The 16,096-nt window shown below is 38.1% G+C and overlaps 1 long non-coding RNA gene across 2 annotated transcripts in view; it reads right to left on the bottom strand.

Moving 5' to 3' along the window:
- The window catches only part of LOC308059857, an 88,244-nt gene that overhangs the window by 26,120 nt on the left and 46,028 nt on the right, over positions 1-16,096 (bottom strand). For both annotated transcript variants that reach the window (XR_013926464.1, XR_013926465.1), the window contains exon 1: positions 24-16,096. This exon is cut by the window's right edge and continues 46,028 nt beyond it. This is a non-coding gene — a long non-coding RNA (uncharacterized lncRNA). The remainder of the gene's footprint in view (positions 1-23) is intronic.

Genomic DNA, 16,096 nt, shown 5'->3' with positions numbered 1-16,096 from the left:
ATATTAATATTATTAATAATAACAATAAAAATAATAATAATGACAATAATATGTCTGTAGTCCTCTTATCTACTCATTGATGGGTATTCCTATGTGTGTACATTTGCCTCTGTGTGTGCATATAAGGTAGTGTATAAACACTTTGACTTCACTGACTTCTCCAAAAAAAGAAATAATTTTGGAATACTGGATAGGGTATTTCCTGGAAATACTGTCTAGTCATTTATTATTGCTATAGATTTTGCAATTTTCTTACTGATTTTGACAGTTAAAAGAGGAAATCCAGGAAGCCACTTTGCCAGATTTCTCTCTGCTGCTGAAGACTGCAATGAGAGATAAGATCTACTTACGTTCAGATCATTAAGTTTGAACATACATCATACTGGTACTGATCTATACCATGGTCCTGGTGTTTTTCATCAGACAGGCTGAAGGTGGTTTCTTCGAAAATCAGGAACTATACCTGTGAGTATATGCTTAAAACTTAAGACGTGAGTCCAGCTGTCCTTTAATTTTGGAAGCTTGTCCTTCCAAGCTAGGTTTTGAGGTACATTGAAATCATGGACATTGTTTAACACTAATTAATACCTGTGTTTGCAATTTCTTCTATTCTTTTTTTTTTTTTTTTCCCCCCCAATGAAAAAAAAAGAGGGGCAGCTAAATGTCTTTTTCTTTTCCTCCCTCTGTCATCTTCTTCACTTTCTTTTCCCTCTTTCCCCAGGTATAGCAGCAAAATCCTTTAAAGAGATGATGAGTTCTGTTCAAACATAATGACCAGTTAGTTTTTCTACACCAGAAAATGAATATTCTTACTGATGGTATTACCTCTGGCTTTCTCAGTGGAGCTGTTTGTAAAGGAATTGGCTTTGATGTTTCACTGTGCTTTCACTCCCGTATCTCAGCTAAGGACCATTAACAAGGCAGTATGAAGAGGTTTGCACCTTGAGTAATCAGACAAATGTTCATGTTCTGTTACCTTTACAGAAACCAAGATACAGTCCAGTAGCTGCAACGCTGTCTGGACTTCCAAGAAAGTTTAACATGTAAAGCATGGGTTTTACATTGCTTAGCTACTTTCAGTCAATTCTTGTGTAACATTTGTTGCTTACTGTCAAATATTTCAGTGCCTTAGAACGTGCCTATGCCCCCCCATCCCCCCTCCCCCCCCCCCCCCCCCTTATAATGGACTATATAAAAAATTTAGGAATTTGAGTTAGATGTACTAATATACAAGTTCTGACACATGTAAATGCAATTCAACCAGTCAAATGTCATTCCAAAACAAAAGAATATGATTTTATTCAGAACTCATAAAACTTTATGTCTTAAGAGTAATAAGAAAATTAGGAAAAATAAATAAAAGCAAATAGCTGGGGAAAATATACCCTTGGCTGCAGAGAAATGTCTGATGATGTTTTCTATAGCATAACACGAACACTTATGGATCTGATATACCTATGCTGTTGAATAACACTCTTTTGTGAAGGTCAGTGACCCCAAGCAACCTTCTGTAGGGGAGCAAGATTAATTCTTAGCAGACAGTGTCAGGTCACATAAAGTAAATATGATGGTGGTGAGGCACTGTAAGGAAAGAACAGAAGAACCGTTTGTGTCATTGCAGTTGACAGCCCATTTATGTGCATTTTTAACAGATGTGAATTTACAGTCAGCATGTAGGTAAATGAAGATTTTACCTCAGTGACATTTTCATATTTTGAAACAGTTGCAATGCCTGTTTTAGTGTGCTTGGGTTTTGATTTTTGCTGCATCTTCTTCTTATATTGTTTAATTCAGATTAACACTGGTCTTTAGCCTGGTCAGGGGTGAGTGGTGACTGCTTCAGGAAACTGGCCATTTTAAGTTAGAGTGGAAGAACAGTTTTGATCTTAGATGTGCAACTCTTTGTGTAGAACTCAATTTCTAAATAGGGTTTGCTGAGTCAGCAAAGAATTGCTCAAACCTCTTGGAATCCTGCACAAAAGTCAGCAATGATTTATATAATACTCAAGTGTTACATTTACAATTACTTAAAATAATATTCAAGACAGCTACTTTATCATGGAAAACTACTTATAAAAAAGGATACTAAAAGTACAATGGATGCCACCTGCAACAATCACAATATTTCTAATTTAGAATGACTGAAACATGCCTTTCTCAAGAGAATCCTAAAATTCAGAAATCTTGTGCTTTATTATTAAAAAAAAAGGCTATTTTTTGTCTAGAATTTTAGATATTCAGTATGAGGCAATTATACTCTATGCTGTTTGTCACTGACACAGGTGTGGCTTTGGAAGCCTTGGAATTTTTATTTTTTTTTCCTAACCCCACTGCAAAAGACCAGAATTAGGGAGCCCAACACCAGCCAGTAGTCTTGCATCAGTTAGTGACCTGAAGGCCCAGACCCGAAACTTTTGATTGTTACACAGCTTTAAATATACTGGGTTTAATGCTACTTGCAATTGTACTTGCAGAAGCCCACGTATGGTTTTTTTACAGTTTGAAGCTAGGTCAGGCCTGTGAAACAGGCACTGAAGTAGGAATCACTCTAAAATTGTACCAAACTAAGCTTGTGAGGGAGGGAGAAACAATATTTCAAGGAAATTCAAGTTCAAGTAAACTAAATCTTCAATAATAGGCAGTTTACCTGGGCAGTCACCTCTGAAGAAATCCTCACGGGTATGATGTTTACCTACATGCTTCACAGGGACAATTGCTTTCATTGGAGAATTTATACTTCCACTCTCATCTCTTTGGCTTTCAGACCACTAGCAGTGCAATATGACTGTGTTCAGAGGACATTCTTGATTGCCAGGTATGTCTCACAGAAAATCATCACTGAGGTGATGAAGGAATGCAAATTTATTTCTAAAATGCTGTGAAACATAAAAGGCTTTTCTTAGATCTTTTCTTCTTCCCAGAGGTGATGTCTAACGTCCAGCACATAAGAATTCAAGTACTATTTCTAAAATGCTCTGAAACATAAAAGGCTTTTCTTAGATATTTTTTTTTCTTCCCAGACATGATGTCTAATGTCCAGCACATAAGAATTCAAGCACTGCTGTGGAGAATACCAATACAATAGACTCTTGGCAAAACATCAGGAGCAGAATTCCACTCTACAGTTTACTAAATTCCTAGATGTCACAATGAAAAAAATAAAGGCCCAGAAAGTATAATTTTCATTTTATTGCAGGCAAATTTTGTATAAAGTGTGACATTTATGAAGAAGTAGCTGTGACAGGACATTTTACTGTTCATAAAATCTTACAAACTAAATTACAATGTCATAAACTTGCAATTTTAATATATCAACCTTTCTGATAAATAACATGCAAAGTACCTTTCAAAGACTAGCAGCAAACTATGAGACTATTACTGATACAAACAAAGGGACTGACCGAAAACGCACTGAAATCAATGGGTGTATTTTGATTAATTTTATTGGTTTTTTGATCAGGCCTGTACTCTTAGTGATATAAATAATTTTTGCTTAAATGTTAGTTCACAAAATTGTGTTGTTCATGTTTTGCTTCATGGCAAACTGTACTTTATCTCAGACTGTTGATTTTCATTCTATATTTTTTGTAAGTTCTAGCAGAAGATGTTTATACAAGTGTGTGTGTATAAAACTGCTAATTCTTTCTTTTTGGCTTGTCATACAGGTGAAACCAAATAATAACTTCAAAGAACTTTCTAATGGAAAATAAGAATGATTAGCATCATTGTGAGTCTTGGATTTGAGCTATATTCATGTTTTTGATATTAAGATTATAAAAGTTATTTGATCTAACCCTGAGTGCTATAAAGAGGAACCTAGGGATATATTCAGGATGTGGAATCCAGACCAAAACATTGGATACATGTAATCACAGTAATGCATGGTTTTAGTATACCTACTCTGTGGGGTTGATACAGACCAAAGCCTAAAAGTACATCATGTACATGGTTTTCTTGCTGGTAAATGCAATAAATAAAACCCCCAAGCCAGGTCTTCTGCTTGCCTTTCTGCCTGTAAGTGACCCTGTACCATTCCCTCTCTCTCTGTGTTTATGGCGCTTCAGCTTTGCTCTGAATTTAGCCGATTATTTTTTTCTGCTTCCTGATCTCTGTGTGTTGGCTTTAGTTTGAAGACAGAGTATTTGTATTAGGGATTAAGTTTTACTGTGTGTACATACTTCGCACAGTAGAGTACCTCTAATAACAAGATTCTTTCACACGCTTGTATAAAGATAATACAAGTAAGAAACCAGACGGTGCTAGTTACCTAAGTTTCAGTTTCCATGAGGGCCTGAATGACTTTCTTGTACAGCGCACAGTTCCAGAGTTTACCTTAGCCCTCCCATCTTTTGACCACAGCATGACACACTTTTTTTATGCCATGACTAAGGTACTATAGGGGCATATCTGGCAAAATAATAGTAATACATTTTTCTTTTAGCTTCAAACTGAACAAATATAGTTGGCATTTTAACCTATACTATTGTGCATGTATCGTAGGAAAATCTATGTGGAAGACAGAAGATATATAAGTTGGTTCCTGAAGGAAACTTTATGTAGGAAGTTCTAACCCAGTTCAGGACAACACAACTGAAAAATCTCAACCGAAAACCTTTTTGTCTGAAGAAATTTGTTACTGCTAGGGTGTGGCATGGATTGCTTAGATAAAGGTCACAGTTTCCTAACTTGAAAGTGTTTCTCTAAATGCTTTGCAGTCTGTTGATTTTGTTCAAACTGAAAAAGACTTCATGTTTTCATATTTTTTGGTTGAAAACAGTCTGCAGAACAGCTCAATGGAGGGTGTTAATACTTTCAAGAAACAGTACTGCTGTCAATAAAATGTGGATGAACATGATTAGGCCATTGATGGGTAGTGTAATTCAAAGGCTCAACCTCTGTAAGGAAGAAAGGTGTACATGAATCTGTTTTATTTTAAAGAGTAAATCTATGTGTATCTTATACATACAAAAACCCAATACAGTAGTAAGATTATGCAAGAGCTGTTCTGTAGTTTTCAAGGTTAGAGTTTTGAAGGTTCGGGAGTGCTGTTGGCATTCTAGGTTGTGGTCATAACAAAAACTGAGATCCTACTTGGTTTTAGGAATACTGAACATCTCATATGTAAAGTACTTTTACTATTTGCTTAGAGAAGGCATTATGTGGAGAGAAGATAAGGAAAATTTTCCTTGTACTTGTCTAATTTCCCATTGAATTCCACTTGAGATATCAATGCACTGGAATTCTTGAAAGTGATTACATTATTATGTTATTTTATAATATTATTTTTTTAACCTTTTTCTTCAGTCCTCAGGTAAAAATGTTTTTATTGTTCTGCTTTAGATTCTTGTTGTAATAGAAATCACCAAATATTTCAGAGTCATCTGATGAATCTTAACATATTAACTTGTTGAAATTATAAAGACGATAATTTTTCTGTAAAATAAATTTTCAGCAGTCCTAGTGTTCATCATGGGTTTGGAAAAAATGCTGAATAATACTGCTGGAGAAAAACATTTCTTCTCCATGGCTTGGTCTTTGCAACAAGGTTATAATTCTGTGCCATTCCATCCTCTCTACTCAAAGACTCAGAAACTTACTACCTCTTTTCAGGGAATAGAAGCTCATGGCTCCACCTTGCTAGGGAAAATGCGCTAAACACATGCAACAAGGTATTCTGTATGAGGTATTGTATTCCTGCCTGTTGATATTGTCTATTTGAAATTAATTGTTATTGCATCACAAGCTGGAATCAAAATAATCTATCTTCAAGCTATTGTCCTAATTCTGAGGCCATGATTCTCTATCCTTTTTTCACCTGAATGGAATTACTTCAGGTAATATAACATAGCTCCAGCAGAAGTAGCTGATGGAGCACCCATTCTGAATATACAAAGTCTGGTAGAGATACTCTTGTGGAAATATTACCTCCTGACCAGGGAAGAAAATTAATTTGAAACATTCTTACTGTTAATAGATGATATTTCATTGTTTTCAGCCAGGAAAACAAATAAGTAACTAGAAGAGTGAAATTAAATTTTCTTACAATTAATATAATTTTGGTTATTTTTGGATGTAGCAGCTAGACCCCAACAAGTCTATTATTAAAATGATTTTCAAAACCAGTTGTTCTTTTTCTATAGCTCTGTTCACCTTGTTTTTTTTGTCTTCTGTTATTTTTCTGTCTTCCATTGCAGTCTCTCTCCCATGCTGCCAGAAGATTTCTCTCAATAACGTATTTTGCTGTTAACTATACATACTTATTTTCGTTCTTTCTTAAGGGTTAATTACAATATTTGTCAGAGGTGTCAAATGTGTAAGAACGGGCATTGACTCCTTCTTCAGTGTTCCCGAAAACTACCTGAAACAATTCCCACTGAACTCAGAATCTGAAGTGTGAAATACCACCTGCTTTTACCTATGATTCATATTCTTTTGTAACCTTGTATTCTTTGTGAGAAAATACTGGTTTATTATATAGTAATACAGAAAAACATATGCATACGATACTAATAAAACAGGATCATGAACAGATCTTTTTCAGTGTAGCACCTCTTCAGCATAAGAGCCTTTCTTGAACTTTGTTATAATAGGAACATAAACAATTTAAGGAGCCAGATACCCTATTCTATTAAATGCTGTTGTGAGAATAAATGCTGAAATTCTTTAGGTGAAGTAACATACTAACAGGAAGTGGAAACTCTCAAATTTCAGGTGGCAACCACTAATATATAAGCCTTAGGAGGTAGCCAGAAAGAAGACATTATCCTTCACTCTTTAGAAAAAAGCATTTTGACACTATGGAGACAATTATGCATCTAAAAAACATTAAATTAAATAAATAAAAGGTCTTCTCATCTACCAGTACGCACAGAATTCAATATACCAAACTCAAGAAAAAACTGAGTTTGACATTAGAAAAAATTGAGTGTGACAGCTGCAGCAGTTACGTTTTGTAGAAGGATGTGTGTGCTTGCAAAGACTTTACGTCAGGTCCTGGTTGGGAGCTGGCATTTTCAAAGGTCACGAAGCTCCTTAGCACCGTTCAATTACTGCACAAAGGGTACCACTGACAGGTTTAACACTGTAGTTAAATTAGCCGAGGACTAACTGAGACAATCAAATTTTGACAGGAATGGCTGGATAATATACATATCACAAAAAAATTCTGTCCTGGTTTTGTCTGGGATAGAGTTAATTTTCTTCTTAATGGCTGGTACAGTGCTGTGTTTTGGATTTAGAATGAGAATAATGTTGATAACACACTGATGTTTCAGTTGTTGCTAAGTAGTGCTTACCCTGTCAAGGACTTTTCAAGTTTCCCATGCAGTGCCAGTGAGCAGGTACACAAGAATCCTGGAGGGATCAGAGCCAGAACAGCTGACCCAAACTGACCAAAGTGATATTCCATATCATAAGACATCATACTCAGTCTATAAACTGTGGGGAGTTGGCTGGGAGGAGCCGATCACTGCTCAGGGACTGGCTGGGCATTGGTCAGTGAGTAGTCAGCAGTTGTATTCTGCATCACTTAAGGGTTTTTTGTGTGTTTTGGTTTGGTGGGGTTTTTTTGTTCTATTTGTTTTTTACCCTTGGATTTTATTTCCCTCTCTCCCTCTCTTCATTACAATTAATACTGTTGGTGGTGGTGTTATTAATATTATTATTATTTTTACTTTATTTCAATTATTAAACTGTTCTTCCCACAGCCTACAGCTTTCAACTTTTTCTGGTTCTCCTCCCCATTCCACCAGCGTCAGGGGGAGTAAGCAAGTGGCTGTGTGGTACTTAGTTGCTGACTGGGGTTGAACCACAAAATTTCAGCTATAATACTCATGTCACTCCTCCCCCATCTTTACTTTTGAAAGACAAAGAAAACATCAGAGAACCATTCAGTTGTTTTGTAGCTTGTGAACTATCTAAGACTACAAATTTTTATAATCGCTTTGCACAAATACAGATATTTCATGAGGTATAAGACAAAGTTTTTTATTTCAGCTAGTTTTGATTTTGCTTTTTATTTTAGCTATTTTCTTCTGAATGTGTAAAGTAATCTGAATCAGTAACAGACAGATCAAATTCTTTCATTCTGTTCCCCATCCCTGTCTTCCAGCTCAGTACCTGGGTACCTGGACAACAGCTGGTCTTACCATTAAAGACTGAGGCAAAGAAGGCATTGAGTAACCAGCCTTTTCCTCAGCCTTTGTCACTATGTTTACTCCCATGTCCAATAAAGGATAGAAGTTCTCCTGAGCCCTCCTTTTGTTGTTAATGTATAGAACAATTTTTATTGCCTTTTACAGCAGTACCCAGATTAAGTTCTAGCTGGGCTTTGTCCCCTCTAATTTTCTCCCCGCATAGACTCACAAAATCCTTGTAGTCCTCCTGAGTTGCCTGCCTCTTGTTCAAAAGGTTCATAACTCTTGTTCATAAACTCTGCTTTTTTTCCTGAGTTCCAGCCAAAGCTCTGTTCAGCCAGGCTGGTCTTCTTATCTGACATGTCTTTCAGCACATAGGGATAACCTGCTCCTGCATCTTTAATATTTCCTTCTTGAAGAATGTTCACCCTTCCTGGACTCCTTTGTCTTCAGGACTATCTCCTAAGGGACTATGTTAACCAGGCTGTTGAACAGACCAAAGTGTGCCCTCCGTAAGTCCAAGGTGGCAGTTCTGCTGAGCCCCCTCCTTCTTCAGGAATCAACAACTCTATCATAACATGATCACTATGCCCAAGATTGCCTCCAGACATCACATCACCCACAAGTCCTTTTCTGTTTGTGAGCAACAGGTTCAGTGGAGCGCCTTCCCTAGCCAGCTCACTCACCAGCTGTCAAGAATTTCCCTTCTACACATGCCAGGAACCCCCTAGGCTGTTTCCTCTCTGCTGTATTGCATTTCCAGCAGACATCTAATAAGTTGAAGTCCCCTAAGAGAACAAGAGCTAGTGATGGTGAGACTTCTCCCAGATGCTTATAGAATATTTCATCTGCCTCTTCATCCTGGTTGGGTGGTCTATAACATACTCCCACCAAGATATCTGCCTTGTTGGTCTCCCTCCTTATTCTTATCCATAAAAAGTCAACCCTATCATCACCATCATTAAGCTCTAGACAATCAAAAGGTTGTAACACACAGGTCTACCCCACCACCTCTCCTTCCTTGCCTATCCCTTCTGAAGAGTTTATACCCATCCATTGCAGCAGTCCACTCATGCGAATCATCCCACCATGTTTCCATGATGGCAATTATGTCATAGTTTTCCTGCTACACAATGCCTTCCACCTCCTCCTGTTTCTTGTCCATGCTGCATGTGTTAGTGTAGATGCACCTCAGTTGGGCTATTGATCCCGCCACCCTTTTGGGGAGAGAAATGCTAATTTCTGTGTGAAAATTTCTATGTGAATTTCTGTGCACTTCCATGGTTTCTAACACATGAATAACCCCTGCATCTTTGTTACCACTTGGGTTTTCATGCCCTGCCTCCACTGTAGATGGCCAGACCAAAGGACCTTGTTAGCACACCATCCTTCAAACCTTCGTCTGCTGACCTCAGGCTTAGGTCTGGTGAGCCTGGGTTTATCCCTTTCCCTCTTCAAATCTAGTTTAAAGATCTTTCAATGAGCCCTGCTAACTGCTGCACAAAGATCTTTTTCACCCTTTGAGACAGATGTACCCCATATTTTGCAAGCAGTCCTGGTGTCATGTAAACTGACCCATGATGAAAAAATCCAAAATTCTGCCAGTGACTTCATGCCTGGAGCCAGGTATTGATCTGCTGGCTCTTTCTGTCTCTTCCTTTGCCATTGCCTGCAACTGAATGGTTAGATGAGAACACTCCCTGTGCTCTTGATCCCTTACCCAGTCATGCCAAGACCCTAAAGCCTGTCTTGATTGCCCTCAAACTTCTTGTTGCAACTTCATTGCTCCCTACCTGGAAAATCAGTAATGGATGATAACCTGAGGGCCATACCAGGGCAGGAACCTCTTTTCACATCTTTAGCCCAGGCCCCAAGGAGGCAGCAAACTTCCATAAGAAGTGGATCTGGTCTGCATATTGGACCTTCTGTTTCCCTCAGGAGAGAGTCTTCTATGACAATGTCCTGTCTTCTTTTCTTTAATGGAAGTAGTTTTGATGCAGGGCATAGTCCAGCTTAACCTTGGCAACACCTCCAAGATAGATGAAACATCATCCTCGTTATCGGTTGGTTCCATTTGCACAACCTTGTACTTGTTATGCACAGACACCTGGGAAGGTGGGGCAGTCACAGAGGAGACACACCTGTTGGCCAGGCAGGAACTTGTCGCCATTGCTGCCTATCTTTTAAAGCACTGTGTTCAGGCTGGCAGAGAGAGGATAGGGGTTCCTCTGTATTAGGTGTCCTATCTGCCTGTTGGGCTTGCCCCAGAGAAGGCAAGATGCCATTCCAGTAATCTCCCTCTCTCTTACTTTCCCTGACACTCCCCAACCTACTGACCTCCTCCTGGAGCTGTGTCACTGAGTGGAGGAGTTCCTGTACCTGGGCGCACCTCCCACGGCTGTGCTCACTGCTGCCGTCTGGTACTGGCACAAGAGCAGGGCACAGCCGGCAGCCCCGCACCTGGGTGGCAGCTTCTTCCCACCGGAGCTCTGTCTGGGCAGCTGCGTCGGTAGTGGTGGGTGCAGAGCTTAGAGTGGACATGGCTTTCTGCTGGGTGGGTATCATTGCTCCCTGGTTGAGCTGGTAGAGCTTCAGCACCTTTGCTGCACACCCTTCTGCTCGAACTGCCACACAGATGGCCGCACCATGCCCTTGCTAGTGCACCATGCCGTTTACCCACCCTTTTGTGGTGCTCTTGACCACTAGTGCTCTCTAGGGGCTTCTTTTATAGGTGTGGGGGGGGGGTTGGCTGCCATTGCTCCTGGCCCCACCCAGGCACTGTTAGCCACTGTGGCGTGAGCTGGGGGCTCCCCTGAGGTTCCCCAGTTTGGGAAGCCCCCATGTGCACTGCACTAGAGCACTCCATTGCTGATTGTGCCAGCACTGGAGGTGCTTGTCTCAGCGCTTTTGTGTTTAATGTTGTTTATATGTGTGTACATTCTTGCACACGCATTGAAGTGACATAGGGAGGCCTGGATGAATCTTTTAAAGTAGATGATAAACATAACACAATGATGCAATTAGCACTTCTGGGTATTTACACAACCACACTTGCTTCCTGTCTTCTGTACGTATACCTGATTATGTACATGTGTTTCTTAGGTACATGCATGTGCACCTGCAAGTCCCTACACAATACAAACTATAATCAGCATCCTGAAGATGAGGAGAGTTATTTTTTAGCTCCTCTGCACAGCGTACAAGTATAAAGTTCATCTCCTGTCAAGGCAAATTGGCTCCTTATTTCTGATGTTTTCTATTTTCAGTATGGAGGGTTTTTTTGTGTATGTTTCTTATGTACATAAAACTTACAAATTTTAATCTAATAGTACAGAATACAAACCCAAATATGTGCATAGATAGGGGGTAGGATAGAGCGTTTTCATAGTATTCATAGTAATGAACCCAGCCATTACAAGTATTTAGCTGGGTGTTTTGAAATATTTTATATTCACGGATGTAAGAAAAGAGGGAGTAATAAGGTACCATTGGACTTGAGTCTCTGAAGTCAAATTGAATCAAAATTAAATTTCAACAAAGCATCCCTGTCCCTTATAAACTTTTTCTTTCCACATAATCTTTCTCTCGCCTATAGTCTCAATAAGTCTTGATGTCCCAAAAGCTCTCTTTTTTAACATTTGTTTCTACTCAGTTATGAATTCAGCATCCCTTTTCCTTATGATCCTACCTCCTTTCCACATCTTGTCCTTCCTATCGACATTTTAGATATCTGGCAAACATGGAAAGATGAATATCTGTTTATTCTCTCTGTTAACAGCTTAGGTTTTACTGCAAGTAGAAATGGCTCAGCATCATTCATGAACAATGACCTGGCATTGCTGAAGAAGCTGAGACTTTCATGGAGGCTTGATACAAAATGTAGTGTCTTAGCTTCTGTGTGAACTCTACTTTTTGTTGTGTTTAAACAGGTTAAGATTCAAGTCCATAAATTGTCACAGTCATCACCTTTGGCTTTTTGGGACCTCTGTCTTGAATCTGAATCCTCTGACCCTAATTGATCAAGTAATCCTTGTTGATGTGAGTTCATGAACTCTATAGCAGCTGCAACTACATGAAGAGTGATGTTTCAGAATATCCTTGCTGAGGATAATGTATGTATGCTTTTCTAAGAAATTGAGACAAGGGTATGAAAACCACATAATAAATTAAAAATTTAAAACACTAAACTATAGAAAAGTATATAAAGGTGTGTAAGCTAAATCTTTGCTCTAAAAATAGAGGAAGACTATTGGCATGATTATTGCTAAGACTTTCAAATGTCTATTTGCCATTCTTTATTCTGCAGCTCTTGTTATTAGTCAATGAAAGTATGAAAGTTCTTAAGTTTACCTAAAACACAAGTCAATACTAGCACTACGGCCACTCTTTGAGTTATGGACTGTTCCACTGCTGTTAGTATACAACTTGATAGTAAGATAGATAAATATATCCCTTTTTTAAACATTGTGCCAATTTGTTAGCATACTGTGCCAAGATATCCAAATCTCATGAGCTTCTGATCAGTAAAGATATGCATTAATCTCCCAGGAAACAGAAAAAAAATAATCTCATTCAGTAGTGTTTTGAAGCAATAGCAAAGAACTACGGTATCTATGGTAGAGAAAAGATCTGTGAAGCTCCAGTCAGTGATCATTCAGATAAAGTACATCGTTTCTTGCTAGATGTCTTGTAATTATCCGTTAAAGTTCATCACAACCAGAAATGGAATATGCAGAGTTTAAAATCAAGCATCTTCAAGGACTCAATCTAAATAAGGCCTTGGACACCAACTGAGGCTCCATCTGTTTAAAGTCATGGCCAAATGATGAATAAATAGCAAGAAAAATATTTTGAAGGAAAAAGTAACTCTGAAAAAAACAGCCATGTCATACTGGTCCCAGAGTAGTGAAGGAGGCATGTACAATTGTAATAGAGATATAAATACAATATTTGGTCCAAGAAAAACAAAATTGCCTAGCTCTTGGGATTTGTGGTCTTCTAATACACCTTTCTGAAATACATTCTGTTCTGAAAGACAGAAGACAGCAGCAGGCTACACCACAGTAGCAGTGTGTGAACAGAAAATGTAGGAGATGGAAGGAAATAAACTGTCCAGACACAGGAATGTTAATACATTATGCCAGGAAAAGCTGCCTGCACAGGATGGATGAACTATATGTCATATGAAAAGTGAGAAAGCATTCGGTTTCACTGCATGTTCTGCACATGCTCAGGACTGTTATGAAAATATGGTCAGTAATTGTTTTCCTGGAAGTCTGAAAATCTGCTCAGCTAGATATTTGGAAAAATGCCCGGTTACAGCAAAAAAATGCAGCAAAACCCGTGGATCCCATAAGACTGTCTTAAGGGATATGGAGTTTAATGATACACAAGAAATCTCATTATATGGGAAAACTAGCAGTGGTAACTGGCCAAGGAGTCTTGAAGGTCTTTTCAAGTAGTAAGGGGTTGAAGCTCCTTGTTTAAAAGCCCCGTTATTGGGAGTACCTAAAGAATTAAGGATTTTGTACTGGATTCCAGACACTTTCTTAGCTTCCAAAGGATGATTTTCTAATAAAATCTGGTTTATAGGAGAAGATTCCCACGTCTTTTTGTAGGGACAAAAAATCCGCTATTATCAGATTTCAGAGATACTTTATGAATGTTACCGTAATGTCACTATCTCAGTGATAAAAAAGGCATTAGATTTCAGTACATCCACTCTCAGCTCATCACATACCCTTAGAGAATCAGCTGGCTACAAAGGTATTAATAATAGTTAAGGAAGCAACTCTAACCTTGAAATCTCTGAAGAGACTTGGTTGGTCTAAACAATATGAAACTTGAAAAGGTACATAGTATTAAATGTTCCCATCTGTTATGAATAAGTATGAACCAGGTCTCAGTTAAAATAAAATGACAGATGCTTTAGGTTTTGGTGATTTTTTCTCCCCATCATTTGAAACTGTTACTTTGAAACTTAATCAGTGTCAAAATCAGTGGGTGTGTATGATGTTTTTCTCATCATGAAATAACCAGATAAAAAAATCTTGATAAAATAAACAGGCACTGCTAAAAGTCCGCCTATTATAGAGAGACATTATTTGAAATTTGTTAATAATGAAAATTTTTAAGAAGTATGAATGTAACAGTTGTGAAAAAATCTCATATTGCATTCTGAAGTGCTGGAAATGGTACCCCCCACCACCACCACCACCTTGGTTCAGGAGGCAAGGAATTACTGCAAAGTGTTCCAGCTACAAACCCCTGCCACTTGTGCTGGGAAACAAAAAGGTATTAGTGCCGCCTCCATTGGGATAATGTCTTGGGATTGCATTTGTTGTTTAAATCTTCCAGAGAAAATAATTAAATATTACTAATTACCACTGTTAAAATCTGTAAAAAAAAAAAAAAAAAAAACAAACCAAAAACACCACTACCATGTTACTTTCTCTCTTTTTTTTTTTCCTTTCTTCCCCTTTTCCAGTACTTTAGTAATATATGCAGTCAGTAAAGGGGAAAAAAACCGACCAGAAATGACTGACATCAAACATAACTCAGTGTTCAATCAGTGCCATACCATGCATATTGTGTTAACACAGAGTGTAATTACTTTCTCACCAAATGCTATGCCAGATCTTTTCACTGAATAAATGTGTGTGTGTAATGTGCCATCGTTCTATCACTGCCAATTTAATAGGCATCTCCTCTGGAGAGAAGAAGAAAAGTGAAAGTATTTAACTCATTTCTTTGAATTTGCACATTTGGTATTAAACAACTAAATTATCTAGGTAGAATAAAAGTTTTTATTAAAAAGTTGTACAGAATTAACATCTACAATGATGAAGAACTGGAAGGAAAAACAGAAGCCCTGAACCCTAAGAACCTCTGACAGTACTGGGACATCCAATTCCCTTCACTAGGAACACAAAAGAAAAAAGAACACCAGAGATGGTATGAGCTTTTTGGTTCTCTACCCACCCATCCTTTACTTCTTAAATAATAATAATAATTAAAAAAAAAAAATTAACATTTTGTTTCAACTCAATACTCAATTTTTGGCGTAGACTGTTGCATATCCATTTTGTCTGGAATCCCTCCTGAGCTGAGTATACTATTTTCATTGTATGTTCTTCTTGTGAGATAATTGTCAGAAACCTGTGAAGGTAAAATAATATTCTAATGCTTATTTGGATGATGTTAGAGCAGACACAGTATTGGCGTGTACTACTGCACATTAAACTATATTGTTTCTATGGCCATGTAGATTGAACTGTATGAGAAATGTGACACTGAAGCATGAGAGGGCAGTAAGGGAGTGAAAATGAACAGGAGAAACAGATGAAATGTTGAGTATAACATGTTAAGCTGTGTTGTTTGACATGCTATAAGCTAGCAAAGAACAAAATCAAGTGAGCTTGGAGGCAAAGCAGCAGCAAGCTGTAAAACAATTTCACTTTGACAGTTTCTGAACAGCTATAAACCCACTCCCATTTCTGGTGCCTCTAACTAGGATTATGGGATGGATATCGGTTTTCTATGAGCTTGTGAGCTGCAGGGGAAAATCTGAGCAGTAAGGGAGTGCCCCTACTGAAATGAATACATAAATACATTAGCTTCATACTGAAAATAAGTTTTATTTAACATGAAACGAGGCTTGTGGATTTTATTTCAGACACTTCCAGTAAAAGGAAAGACAATGGAAATGAAAAGTGTAGACTGTGCTAGACTTGATTTTGGCTTTTGTCTATTAGTCTTGTAGTTTGGTAACTCACCTAGGTTGTGGAAGACGTCTTTCAAATCTGTTATCTGTCTGAATCCCACAGAGACTTAAACTAGAATGCTTCAGGATATTTTGGAACAGGGATACTCTCCTTTTATTTTGTTGAAATTGTATGTCTAAGGGAACACTTTACTATCATTTTAAATCAGGACATGCAATGCAGATGTCCAGTTAGGTA

Source organism: Falco punctatus, assembly GCF_963210335.1.
Source record: "Falco punctatus genome assembly, chromosome: 3".
Taxonomy (NCBI): Eukaryota; Metazoa; Chordata; class Aves; order Falconiformes; family Falconidae; genus Falco; species Falco punctatus.
This window is presented reverse-complemented; position numbering and strand designations above follow the sequence as displayed.